We start from the raw sequence: 14,076 nt of genomic DNA, 5'->3' as shown, positions 1-14,076 counted from the left end.
GAATTCAGGCAGATTTGCAATTAAACCCTATTGAGGATCAAAAATGAATCACGTATTATGAGGAGAAATGTTGGCAGAATTCATTGATGGCCCTTCCCCATATACAGTTAGACAGTATGGGTGATCATTGGCAACTCTCTACTAAGTTCGATGAGGTGTTTGACTTTATTAAAGCTAGCACCAAATCTAGAGCACCAGGGCTAAATTGACGTTCAAACCTGTTATTTAAGGATGATCCAGTTACATGGTCAACCATTTTTACTTTATATTTTCAGCAAATTTTAAAAGATCAGAGTTTTCTTGTTAGTTTGCAAACTGCCCATTTGATCCCAATTTTTGAGAGAGAGGATCAGAAGATCCCATGCAATTATAGGCCTATCTCGGTTCTAGATGCTGATAGCAGGGGCTTTGTGGCCTTGCTATTGAAACATCCAGAGGCCTCGTCTACCCAAGTTGGTCGTATTTAAAAATGGCAGACCGGCTCTCAAGGAATTATAGTACTAATCTTAATTGTCTATTATTGAGATATACCCAAAACTTAGCTTTCAAGGGGAAAGTTGACGTCCCTTACGTGGCAAGCACAGACTTGGCGGGAGCCTTCGATATGATTAACAGAAATCCTTTATGGCGGAAGTTGGCTAGCTGGAATATTCCTGCTGGGCTGTTAAGACTTCTTGTTGCTCTGCATGATAGAATAAACATAAGGGTAAGACTTAACATACAGGGGGAAGCAACAAGACCAATCTCAACCATCTCTGGAGTTAGACAGGGGTGCATTTTAGCCCCCTGTCTTTTTAATTTATACACATCAAATTTGGGAGAGATATTGCATCTTTGCACCCCAACTTGCATTGCATTTTTTATCCCTTTTTGAAATTCGAATCCAGGTATCTGTTTTTTAACATCTCTGCACCCCTTTTTGCATTGAATGTTGTGTCCCTGTTTGAAATTCGAATCTAGGTGTGTGTTTCTGAACTTCTTTGCACCCCATTTTGCATTGCATTTTGTGTCCCTTTTTTGGAAATTCGAATCTAGGTGTGTTTTTTTAACATCTGTGCACCCCATTTTCCATTGTATTCTGTGTCCTTTGTCCTTTATGTAACTACTAGGCAGCCTGGCTGTGCAGCACTCCTATTTCCTTCAACTATCCTCTGCTGCCCATATGGCACTCAACATCTCCCCTATCTTCTCTAACTGTTACACTATCACCTACCCATCCTATCTCACGACATATCAAAGATAAAAGCACAAAACAGACATCCTGGCCACTAACCCTGGCCTACCCATTGCAGATACCTATGTCAGTGCAACCTCCAGGCAGGTCTTCACCGCTATCCCCTCCTCTGTCCCCTCCCCAGATTTATGCACTCTTCATTTCACCTCTAATTTCTCCCCTTCCGCATCCTCTCCCATTACTGGTGGCGCCAAATGGGAAGTCCACTTGGCAGGCTTTGCATCATCCAGGTGTTTCATTAATGTCTATCACACTGCCACTATCTTGGTTCAGAGTTCTCAGCCCAAACTCTTTCTCTTTGACCAGCGCCTGCTATCCCTCATTAACCTCCTTCCAACATCTGCTACTCCCTCTTCTACTCTTTCTGTCCCCCCTCTGACTGGTGTACCACGCCCCCGTACTTCTCCTCGGAAAACCTTCAAAGGTGGCAACCTCTTGGATCTAGCCACTCTTAATGCTCGTTCTGCCATCAAACACTCTGACAACATCTGCCTCCTTCTTGAAGACATTGACCTCAACATCCTTGTTCTTACTGAGATGTGTTTCAATGCCAGCTCAGTCACTGCTTTTGACTCCCTTCTCCTTGATGACTAAAAGATCATCCCCAAGCCTTGCCCCAACTGTCCTGGCGGTGGGGATGCGCTGGTTTTCCCTGAGTGGGTTCCTTCCTCCCTTCCTCCCTCATACCCACACAGCCTTATTCTTCCTTTGAGAGCCTGGTTTGCAAGCTGGTCATCTCTCCCACCTCTTCTCGGCCCATTGCCACTATCTACAGGCCACCTGGCTCTACCACCTTGTTCCTCTGCGAATGGGCCGATTTCTGCTCCTCTCTCCTCACAACCACATCTAAACTCCTTTGCATGGGTGATTTCAACATCCATCTGGACTCATCTATCATGGCACCCACTCTCTTACGTGACATTTGCACCTCCATCTCCATCTCCATTCTCCCTTCTGCTCCAACCCACTCGGCTGGTCACACTCTTGATGCCCTAATCCACTCTGATCTTTCACTCTCCTCCCCATTGATTACCCCTCTCTCATGGTCAGACCACTTTCTCCTCTCCTCTCATCTGGGTCAGCTCGTACTCTGACTGGACCTCCTCCAGCCCTGCCAATCTCATTCACGATCATCCATCTGATGAAACGAGTGCCAGCTGCTGCCTTTGCATCCACCTTCATCCCCCCTTCTTTATCCACCGCAGACTCTACCTCTGACTTTGTTTTCAGCAACCTCCATCTTGCCATTACTAACACTGTGGATATTCTTGCCCCAGTCATGAGGAACCACCTGAAACCTGCCTCTAAGCGTAACACCTGGTATGACTCTGAACTTACAGTCCTGAAACGCAAGTGCAGAGCTGCGGAACGGAAGTGGCAGAACTCTGGCTCACCCTCTGACAAACTGGCCTATCACCTGCTCCAAAGGCAATACAGACTCTCCATCAGTGCCAAGTAAAGGGCCTAAAATCCAGGCTCGCGTCTCGGGTGCATCCAATAACACACCTGAACTCTTTAAAATCTGCAGGGAACTAGCCAACCCTTCCACAGTCTCCTCCTCAACCATTCACCTCCCAAGCCCTTTGCAACGCATTGGCCATACACTTCACATCCTGAGCACCCTGGCATCCCTCTCCCCCTCCACTTCACCCACCACCACACCTCCTATGGCCTCCCTTTATCCCTCTGCCTCTCTCTCCTCCTTCTCTCCTACCACACCTGATGAGGTCACCAGAGTTATCTGCTTCATGAAGGTCTACTCCAAACAGGTTTCCCCCTGCTCCTCCAGAACCATTAAGGACAACTTTGACTCTTGCCCCTGCACTTTCTGATTTCTGCAACCACTCTTTTGCTTCTGGATCCTTCCCCTCATACCTCAAGCACTCCTTTCTGCGCCCCCACCTGAAAAAACCTTCAGCAGATCCCACTTGTCCAGCCAACTACCGCCCCATATCTATCACCCCCTTCCACAGGAAATTCCTTGAGAAGCTGGTCTTCCCCCAACTGACCCAGCACATTGAACTTGTTGGTTGCCTCCAACACCATCAATCTTGATTCCTAGCATCCAGAGGCATGGAAACTGCTATTCTGAATACCCGTTAATACTGGTCGCATCTCTTGATTCCAATTCTCTAGCTGATCTCATTCTACTTGATCTGTCCTCTGTATTTGATACAGTCAACAACTCCATCCTCATAAAACGGCTCCATGATACCCTGGGTATCTCGGAGCGGGCACTGGACTGGGTGACCCCCTTCATCAGTGACCAGCCATCCGAGGTTATTTTGGGCTCTTTCTACTCGCCCACCTCTATCTACACCTGCGGTGTTCCCCAGGGCTCCAACCTCTCTCCCTGGCTCTTTAACACTTATCTTGCTCCACTGGCACACCTCATGTCTACATTCTCCCCTAACTTCCAGTGTTACGCAGATTACACACACCTCTTTTCAAGCTTCCCTCTGACCCTCTCATTACTTCTTCCATCATCCCTGACTGCCTATCCACCATCCGGTCCTAGTGCACCTCCAATGATCTCGGCCTCAATGCAAGCAAGACTGAGATACTTCCTATTGGGACCCCTGCTCCCTCTTTCTTCCCCTCACTCTCACCATCCTCTATGGGCTCTGTCTCTTCTCCTTTATCTGAAGCCAGAAACCTTGGAGTCCTCTTCGGCACCTCTCTTTCCTTTCTCCCTCACATTCAGGACATTGCCAAGCAGTCCCATGTACAACTCTACCTCCTCAAAGGAATTATCCCTTTCCTCACTTCCCCCAGAAGCTCAGTGTCTCTAGAGCACTGGTTCTCTCTAGGCTACACTATTGCAATAGCCTTTTCCTTAATCTACCCTCTTTTTCCATACGACCGTTCCAGATAATCCAGAATAGTTCAGCAAGACTTATCCTTGGCCTGAAGCCCAAGGACCGCATCTCTACAGCCCTAAAAACTCTCTACTGGTTCCCGGTTGCTGCAAGGATCACATTCAAATCCCTCTGCATCATCCATAAGGCTGTCTGGGACCAGGGACCACGCTATTTACAATGTGCGCTCACTAAATACTCTCCCTCCAGAACTTTATGCTCCTGTGGCACCAACTCTCTGTCGAGCGCTTCGCCAAGCAAAGAGCTGGTGGCGGATCTGTTTCCTCAGCAGGCTCCCTCCTTTGGAACAGTCTCCCCCTCCTCTTCATCTTGATCCGGATCTCCTCAAATTCCGGAAGCTCCTCAAGACTTTCCTTTTCACCTCTTCCTTCCCTTCCTCCCTCCTCTGCTAATCCTACAGTTGCTGAGATTGGTGACCAGTGCTCTTATTTGTCCTTCTGGGTCCTGGCCTCTCACACCCAATCGCCATAAGCCCCTGCCCGGTTCCAGCCCTTACCTTGGTACCATTGGCTTATGCCACCTCAGACCTGCACTTATTTATTGGCAGCTGACCACTCCCTAGAACCTCTCCACTTGGCACGTAAAGTTGCTCACTTCCTAGCACTTCCCTCCTGGCATGCTTAGCACTTCCCTCTTACCCCCTTCCATTCTCTTCCCTCTGCACTTGCACGTTCTGTATGCTCACACGGCCTAGTAGGTCCACCTCTTTCCTTCATTGTTTTAGTTTGATTTGCATTCACATGTTCCCTCCCTGTTGCCCTGTGGGCATTCTGAAACACAATTTACTTGTTGTATAAGCGCCTTACAAATGCACAATAAATAATTAAAATAAATACATTGGAGAAATGTGCATTTGCATCGCCCATGCTGAATACCCAACGCTTTGGGTTGCTTATACCAATGATTTTCTGTTGTTTGACCAGACACCACAGGGTTTGCAGAAATTATTTGATGCATTCATTTCTCCAAGATAAATAATCTTATTATTTACCCAACCAAGACAAAGGTCATTCGATTTACAAGAAAAAGGAACGTTGTTTCGTTGTCTTGGTGTGTGGAGGGAACACAACTGGGGATTGTGGGTGCCATTGTGTATTTGGGCTTTTGTATAACAGCTAAATCCACCAAGGCGGATATAAGGGCGCATTATATTCAGAGAACAACTGGTTTAATAAACCAAATCAAAAAGGTATGTGGGAAGTACGGGAAGTTTATAATACTCAGAAATGTTACCAGGGTAAAATTATACCTACATTATGTTATGGAATAGAAATATTACAATGTACGTCTACTACATTTTGAGCATGCTTCTGGCTCTGAAGGTGCTAATTTGGAGGAAGCTGTTTAAAGTCCCTAATTCACTTCCGATGGCTATTATTAGGTATGGATTGGGTGTCCAATCTTTAAGATCAAGGGGTATGTGGAATTCTTCTCAACCTTTATCTTAAAATATTAAATGCTGAAGATACCACATTCTATGGTGATATTATGACGACCATGAAAGGTTCTTGAGAGGGGGGCATTTTCAATCCCCCTTCGCTTTTGGGAAAGAGTGTGAGTGTATCCTGCAAGATATAGGTTCTAATCAGGGGGAGCTACAATTAAGACCACAGTACCCTAAAACACGTTTGAGAATTTGGCATTGAATTTGTGCACGGTTACTCTTCTTTGTCATATTTACGGTCGGACCATAAGAAACAGGGAGTGGTGGCACCATTTTTGTCTATATACCCTGGTTGCTCTGCAAGAAATTAATTTCTGAGGTTCTGTTGGAACCCCAATTTGACAAAATAAATTATTCTGAGATATAATATAATTGATCAATCATAGAGGAAATGTAGATACTGTGCAGAGGCAAATTTTGTGGAATGAATCAGACATATCATGGTGAAATGTCCTTCATTGATTTCTCAGCGTTAGAAGTATTTTTTTCATTTAAGTCCCATGGGGGCTCCAGTTGAAGGGGATTCGTTTTGGAAGAGATGTTTAGATGGACCAGTAACCACGGATTTGATAGCAGCTGTGGGTTTCTTAGGTCGGTAAATCTTAGCCAAACTGAAGCTATTTCAGTTGAGAAAGAGAGAGATGGATTTCTATTTTAGATTTTTATACTCACATTTTTGATAATATTGTGGTAGGTTTTAATTAATAGGTGTTTGCATATCTGTAAATTATATGAAATTAATTGTTTAATTAGTTTTTATCAATGGTACTGTAACATGTTCTGGAATACTGGCACATGCAAAGGTATTACCGGCACCGATGTCCTTAACGGTGCCTGGTATCCCTTTGCGCCCTACTCGGAATGAGGCCCATGCTGTCCCTTTCATTGCTTCCGAACAGGCCCTGCACAAGGGTGTTCCATGGCAGTATCTTGGCCCCACTATCGCCTTCTCCCCTTTGTGCCATACTTGTCCACACTATTGTTTCGGCTAGCGTCCATTTTTGCAGGTCCACCCACCACCCCTTTATCGAGGGACCCGTGCTTGTGTTCCATGCCATTGCTATGCTGCGTTTCGCCAGTATTGTCATCAAGTCTTTCATTTTTGCCACGTGTGTTCTCTGCCTGTCTCCTCTTGGGAACAGGCCCAATAGGTAAGACGCCGGCATCCATGCTTGCATTAGGATTCCTCCCTTTAGTGCTCTTTCTTTGATAGTGTCCCAAACATTCGTTATTTTTGGGAATTACCAGAACATATGCACCATATCTGCCAGCTCCGCCCCACACCACAGGCAGCCCCGGATCTGTCTGTTCCCCATGCTTGACATTCTTTTTGGCATTAAAAATGCCCTGTGCAAGAGATAAAGCTGCACCTGTCTGAACCTTGCGTTCCTGGAGACGTTCTTTGCATACTGGAGGGCCCTATTCCATTCCTCATCCTTGAAGGGTTTCTGAAGCTCTTCTTCCCATTTAGTTCATGCTTGTAGTTCCCTTGTGTTGTTAGTTCCTAGTAATTTTTCAGAACACCTGGCACTGTGTGTCCCCCCTCTGAAATGTCATACAACACATCTAGTGCACTCCCTGTGTCGTCCACCTTTGGTAGGGTTTCCCGTCTTTTCCTTATCGTTCTGACCATACTATTGTACAATATGAATTGACCCTTGTGTATGCATTGCTCTTCCACCAGGGTCTGGAAGTCCACCCAGTGTCCGTTCCACCACAGATCTCCTATTTGTGCTACTCCCTTGTCTTCCCACTGTGTTCTGAACATTGCCAGGTTTGCTATGCGGACATCCACCAATCCCGCTAGTGGAATATACCTGGAGCAAGGGTCCCTTATGTCTTGGATTTTCCACTCTCTTTTCCATAGGGCTCGGCCCAGCTGAACCATACTGGGGAGTGCTTTGGCCGAAGCTGTATCTATCCACAGGAGCTCTCTCAGGTAATATTGCTGCAGTGACGACCGAAAAAGTATTTAATCTATGGATGTATCCTCATCCAGCCACTGCACCACAAACTGAAGCTGAGCTGCCAGATAATATCGTTCAAAGTCCGTGAGCCTAAAACCCCCCATTCATAGTCCCTTTGCTGTGTATTCAGTGCCACCCTGTTTCTCCCTCCTCCCCACAGGAACTCCCTTGCCATGGTGTGTAGCAGTTTAAAGAATGACCCGGGATGTTGTAAGGAATGTTAGTGAAATAGTACAGGAGGCGGGGTAGGCCTGTCATCTTCAACAGGGCCGCCCTACCTTTCATTCCCAGTTGTAGTGTCCTCCAAAACTGCCTTCCCTATTTTATCCAGGGCCACCTGTGTATTAGCCTTATGTGTCTCTTAGTATCATGGTATATATCCACTCCTAAATATCTGAAGGTGAGTGGGGTCCATGTGAGGCCTAATTCTGGTAATCTGTCTGGTATCTCGCCTTTCAGGTCTGCCAAGCGGAACGAGGATTTCTCCTTATTGATGGTAATTCCCGATAGCCTGCCAAATGCTCCTAGGGCTTCAAGCAGGTCGATCAAGTGAGCCCGTGGGTTCTGGACATAGAGTAGCATATCATCTGCATAGATTGATATTTGGTGTACTTCCTCATCTATCACTATTCCGGCGTCCCTGTACTCTGCCCTTAAAAAGACTGCAAACGGCTCTAAGGCCAGGATATATAACATCGGGGACAGTGGACACCCCTTCTTCGTACACCGCGCTATACTCCATTCCTCCGAAACGTGTCCTCCCGTCTTTATCCTCGCCCTCAGATCTTTGTATGAAAGCCTGATCCAACGTGGGAATCCTTCTCCTATTCCAAAGTGGGCGAGCACCCCAAGAAGCCAATCCCAGTTCACGGAACCAAATGCCTTTTATGGCATACAGTGATGCCTCTGTGCTTTCCCCCTCTTCCTGATTTGTGCTATCTATAACGTAGTGGAGTCTGCGGAGGTTCCATATAGTATTCATTGCTGGTACATACCCTGTCTGGTCCGTGTGCACCATTGTGGGTATGTCCCTTTTGAGCCAATTGGCCAGGGCCGCTGTGAGGATTTTGGAGTCTTGGTTTAGCAGGGAGATTGGTCTATAGGACCCGCACTCTAGGGGCGGTTTCTCTGGTTTTAGTATAGGCACTATTATGGATTCCGACATGCTACTCGGTAGCCTTCCCCTCTCATATGCCTCTTCTAGTGTCTCCAGTAGCTTCGGGGCCAGACTGTGCCTGTATTTCTTGTAGAATTCCCCTGGTAGCCCGTCGGGTCCCGGGGTCTTCCCTGTCGGTAGCTGGGCTATGACCTCTGACAGTTCTTCCACTGTGAGGGGCATATCTAACATTTGGGCTTGCTCCTCTGCTAGTTGGGGAAGTTTAATTTCCACCAGAGCATCCGCTATATCTCCCTCCTCTGTCTCCTGGACCCAGGAGTATAGCTTCTCGTAGAATCTCGTGAATACCGTGTTTATGCCTTCCTGGGTCCTAGTCACCTCCCCCAGTTCATCTTTGATTGCGTTTATTGGTTCCCGCTTTCCCTCCTGTCTAGGTAGCCAGGATAGGAGCCTGCCGGACTTGTCACGCTCTGCATGTAGCCTCTGTATATACTTTCCATAATCCAGCTTCCCCAGCCTCTCCCAGATTGCCATACACTGTTGCCTCAAGGTAATGAGATCCCCCAGTTCTTCTCCCATCTCGCTCACCCGTGCCTCCGCCCTCTCGACCTCCTGTTCTACTCCCTCTAGCTTGGCCAATATCTCTCCCCTGAGGCCTCCCTTTTCACCATTGCCGCTCCTCTAACCACCACCTTAAGGGCCTCCCAGACCATTACAGTGCTATCAACACTACCTGTGTTATGCTCAAAATAATCATCTATCGTGCTCTGGATGTGCTCTTGGAATTCCCTATCCAACAATGCCATGTGGGTATGGAGGCTCTCCTGTATGTATGTGCCCATGTGAAGAGGGAAAATGGGACGATCCCTTTCCCCGATTCCCGCCCAGACCATGGCCTATGACGTCACAACCTAAGCACCCACCGCTGGATGAGTTCAGTCCTCTGACTGCTGCCCCGGACGTCAAAATCCACTGTGGCCATGCCCCACAGGCCAGCTGCACATCATCCAAAGCACGTGGTGGGACCTCAGGTGGAGCTGAGACCGACCATATGGACCAACTCGATTAGACGTCACCCACCAATATCGCCATCCTTAGAGATGACATGACGACATAACCAACGGACAAGAACACATGTGCCACCAAGCACATGGATCAGACACACACCAATCCACACAAAGAACATACTCAGTGCTATGACATAGAGGACCGCTCACACTCACACACATGCATCGTTGTTATTTTTTCATATAGGCTAACTACTGCACCACAGAAACGCAAGACGCCAAAAGAGCTTGTGTATATGCTTGCAGATGTGTTTTGCTACCTAAAACCCTGAAGATGTCACCCTTTAGATGGACTAAGGTATTAGGACCCAAGTCGCACCTCGCAACCCCCGTGTTATGGACTGTATGCCACCACCCATAGACTAGTCCTAGGTTGGCCGCAAACCAGAGTCATTAAGCCCGGAGCAGCTCAGACGGAGCTGCAAGGTGCTGATCATACAGAACAAACCCTAACGGGAGCCCCACAGCCAAGGCCACGAACTCTCAGCGCCAAGGTTACACCTGTCACTGCTAAACACTCCTCCGAGTAGAAATACAAATCAAACCCCTGTAATTCTGCTTCAGCCACAGTCTCTCAACACGTGACTAGGCCGACCTGATACGATGCCAAGCTCCAAGGACCAGAGAAGCTCTGGGGTCTCACGTCTGGGACCCAGACTGCAACAACGAAGTTACAAGTTGAACACCGGCGGCGATGGGAAAGGAGCACCCAACAGCCAGTAGTAAGACCTGTCCATTGTCCGCCACTGACACATAGGGCCTCATTCCGAGGTTGGAGGTAGCCATGGTGCTATTAGCACCATGGCTATCCCCTTATCGCATACCGGGTCCGGGTTCCCTGAATGGGGGCTTACCGGGTCATTTCAACCTTGGAGGACCCGGTATTTCCCCATTCAGGGAACCCACCCCCATTCCCATTCGAGCCCCCATAGGGCTCAATGGGAATGGGGAGGGAGCTAACAAAGGGCCCGTTCAAAACAGTCCCGTTGTTAGCTCCCTGGTCCTTTAGCGGCTCCTGCTAAGGGCGGCTGGTAACCTCGTAATGCGGCAGTAAGGGGTTAACAGCACCAGCATCCTTACCGGTGCCATTAACCCCTTACCGCCAACCTCGGAATGAGGCCCATAGTCATACATTGGGGGTCATTACAACTTTGGAGGTAGCCATGGTGCTATTAGCACCATGGCTGCCTCCAAAGTCAGGTCCGGGTTCTCAGAATGGGGATTTACCGGGTCATTCCAACCTTGGAGGACCCGGTAAGTCCCCATTCTGAAAACCATTCCCCATTCCCCTTCGAGCCCCCATAGGGCTCAATGGGAATGGGGAAGGAGCTCATAACGGGCCCACAAACAGTGGGCCCGTTATTAGCTCCCTGGACCCTTAGCAGCTCCCGCTAAGGGCGGCTGGTAAAACTAGCCGGCCTTAGTGGGATCCGCTAAGGGACCTCGGAATGCTGCGGTAAGGGGTTAACGGCACCGGCATCCTTACCGGTGCCGTTAACCCTGTACCATCGGCCTCGTAATGAGGCCCATTGTTGCCTACACCAGGTACATCGCGAGCTGGGAATGACGATGGTCCCAGGCTTGGGGGCTCGCAGATGAACCAATCAGAGTACAAGGGGCTAACCACTGACGACACCATAATTCAACCAATCACTAACTTTCTCCATGTAACAAATCTCATGTAACCATTCATAGGGACGACCCAAGTGTACCACCTGACCACTTTTCCACCACTACAATTCCCTCCTACACTGATCCATACTGACCCTACCACTCAGGGAGCCAACCTGGGGTAGCGTTAGGTTTAGGGGCTAGTTTTCCGAGGTGACACAAACTCCTTTGGGACGCGGGAGGAGTTGGGACCTCCCCAACCCTGGAGGTCCGCGGACGGCCCTGCCGACCCCCAGGAAATAAGCCCAACAAGTTGGAGGCACTGCTGAGATGTGAGATAGACCACAGTGAGACCGTTTGCGTCAAGGTGGCCTGGCAACGTGGCCCCCTCTGCCGTTGCCCCCTTTGGAGGACTGCAGGACCATCGCGGAACTGAGAGATGACCAGACAGCGCAATCCGGAGATTGGCCGTCTGGAGCCGACTTCTGAAATCTCCCGCCAGCAGTTGGCGAGTGTCCAGACGTGGTCCAGACGAGGGGAGGCGGCGAGCTGATTGGGAAAGGGTGCCCGCAGCCAAGCGGCACCGGCAGGCGAGAGCCCGATGTGAGTATGGCACACACAACCAGAAGTGTAATGTTGTGCGGGTGGCGGGAGGAATTGTGAACAGGGTGGCGGGTGGTTTTACAGTGTTCAAAGAAAAGATTTTGACCATTTAGCGGCAATCGATATGTAAGGTATAGTGGGGAACGGAACGAAGGCCGTCCCTTCTGGTGTTACGGAGCATACTGGGTGGGGCTTCGAGGTACCACATGTTGACTGGCAGATCACGCTGATTGGTCTAGATTGCGAACACCTGTACAGGGGGTGTGGCATTCCTATGAGTTAGCATTGTAGTTCAATGAATAGATGAGGATTCCTATGAATTGAGTGTTTTAGCTCAGTGAATAGATGACGTATTCCCCCAAGAGGTAGCTAGATTGCTTCAGAGTGCGGAAGATAGTTGGCTGGTTAAGCTCCCCCCTAGGGAGGGGGCGTATCACACGCAAGACGAAGCAGCGGGTGCAGCACAATTATAATAACGAAAGTGATCAATGAATACTCCACTCCATGTGCGGTGGGAAGACAGCTGTGGGGATTGTGGGAAATAACATTGTCAAAATTGTAGCACATTTTTATGTTGCAACTGTACGTACCGGTAACACATCGTACTAGATGGTGACGTCACCCATAGAGCTTGCATAGGACACCGTGGTCTTCCTCAGCATAATTGGAGCAGCGGCACGCGGCTGAGGTGGGGTGAAGGGGGACAGGCGGCCGTGTACGGAGAACGCCGGCACGCCCTCAATAAAAGGTGTTGCGCTGAGCAGCTGTGCGATCTGTGGGAGGGGGAAGAGACGGGCAGACACTGTGCAGGCAGTAGGGACAGGAAGAGAGGAGGAGTGGTTAGAAGAATATCACAGGCGTGCCGAGTAGCAGCCGCACTGAAAAGGCAGGCAGCTCAAAAGGATGCCGTGCTGGGTGCGAGGACGCAGGGGGCCTCACTCGCCACAGGTCGAAGGGGGCCCTAGCTCCGAAAGGAGGGGTGTCAAGGGGGCGATAGCGTTGTGAAGAACAAGAGAGCGGTGGTGGCCAGCACGAAAGTACTGTAATAACAACATTGCTTTTCCTTGCAGAGGAAAGTCGGAAGTCCCCAAATTACGTAGCCAGGTAACGACGGTAAACAAATTTACAGATTTCAAAATGTCTGTGTATTACGGGATAGGGGCAGGATATAGGGCCAGGACATTAACAACACCACTAAAGCGCATCTGCGCAACACTACTACCGCAGAGAGATAAAATAGTAAAGTACAGTATTGAATGGACTCAAGGGACAGATGAAAGGATTAGGATACCGTGGCCGCCCAGTGGCAGCTTTGACAGGACAACTCAACATTCACTGCTAGCATACTTACATAACACCTACAAGGAGAAGAAATTAGCAGGCCACCTAGAGGTTTTCGACCTCTGGAGAATGTTTCAGGGGTACACACCGGGGATGATGAGCATGCAGGAGGCAAGCTCCTCCCAGTGCTGAGGAGAGCGAGGAAGAGGCAAAAGGATCATACCCCATTGCAGAAATAAAAAAGGAGAGGGAGGGAGAGACACCCCCAATTAAGGAGGTGAAGAAAGAAACAGAAGGTTTGTATCCAATGAGGGAATTAAGAGAAGCAACACAACCGCAATTAACAGCTGCTGAGGGGTACTCAAACCCTGCATACAGCCCACCACCATACACGTCACAAGAGCGCTACCAAAAGGGGCTGTGTACAGGGAGTACAGTAGACACCAGACAGACACAGGTGAGCTCTGGTAGCATAAAAAGGCGCAAATAGAATTAGCGAATGTAGCTCAAGAGGAATGGATAGCAGCACAGGTGTTAGTGAAGCTTTGGGGGATGGTAACAGGAGAAGAGGAAGAGGTGATAAAGAAGGTAGATAAGGAGGAGGTAGGACACACTCAGAAAGGGAGCGAGGTATGTACCAGGGAAGAGGGAAACATGATGAAGGAAGAAGAGGGGGTGTTGGAGGCAAAACTAGTAGAGCTGAGGGAGGCGCGAAGCGTATTGATTAGCCAGCTCAAGCAAAAGGAGCGGGAGAGGAAGGTGAAGACCTGAGGTGGAAGGGAAGTGCGAGCGGGGTTAAAACAGCAAGAGGAAGAGAGAAGGAAAAAGGAAGAGGATCGCATAAGGGGGATTGCAGAAAGAATAGCACGTATG

Source organism: Ambystoma mexicanum, chromosome 13 (genome assembly GCF_040938575.1).
Source record: "Ambystoma mexicanum isolate Mex_15411 chromosome 13, UKY_AmexF1_1, whole genome shotgun sequence".
Lineage (NCBI taxonomy): Eukaryota > Metazoa > Chordata > Amphibia > Caudata > Ambystomatidae > Ambystoma > Ambystoma mexicanum.
Note: the sequence above shows the minus strand (reverse complement) of the source record.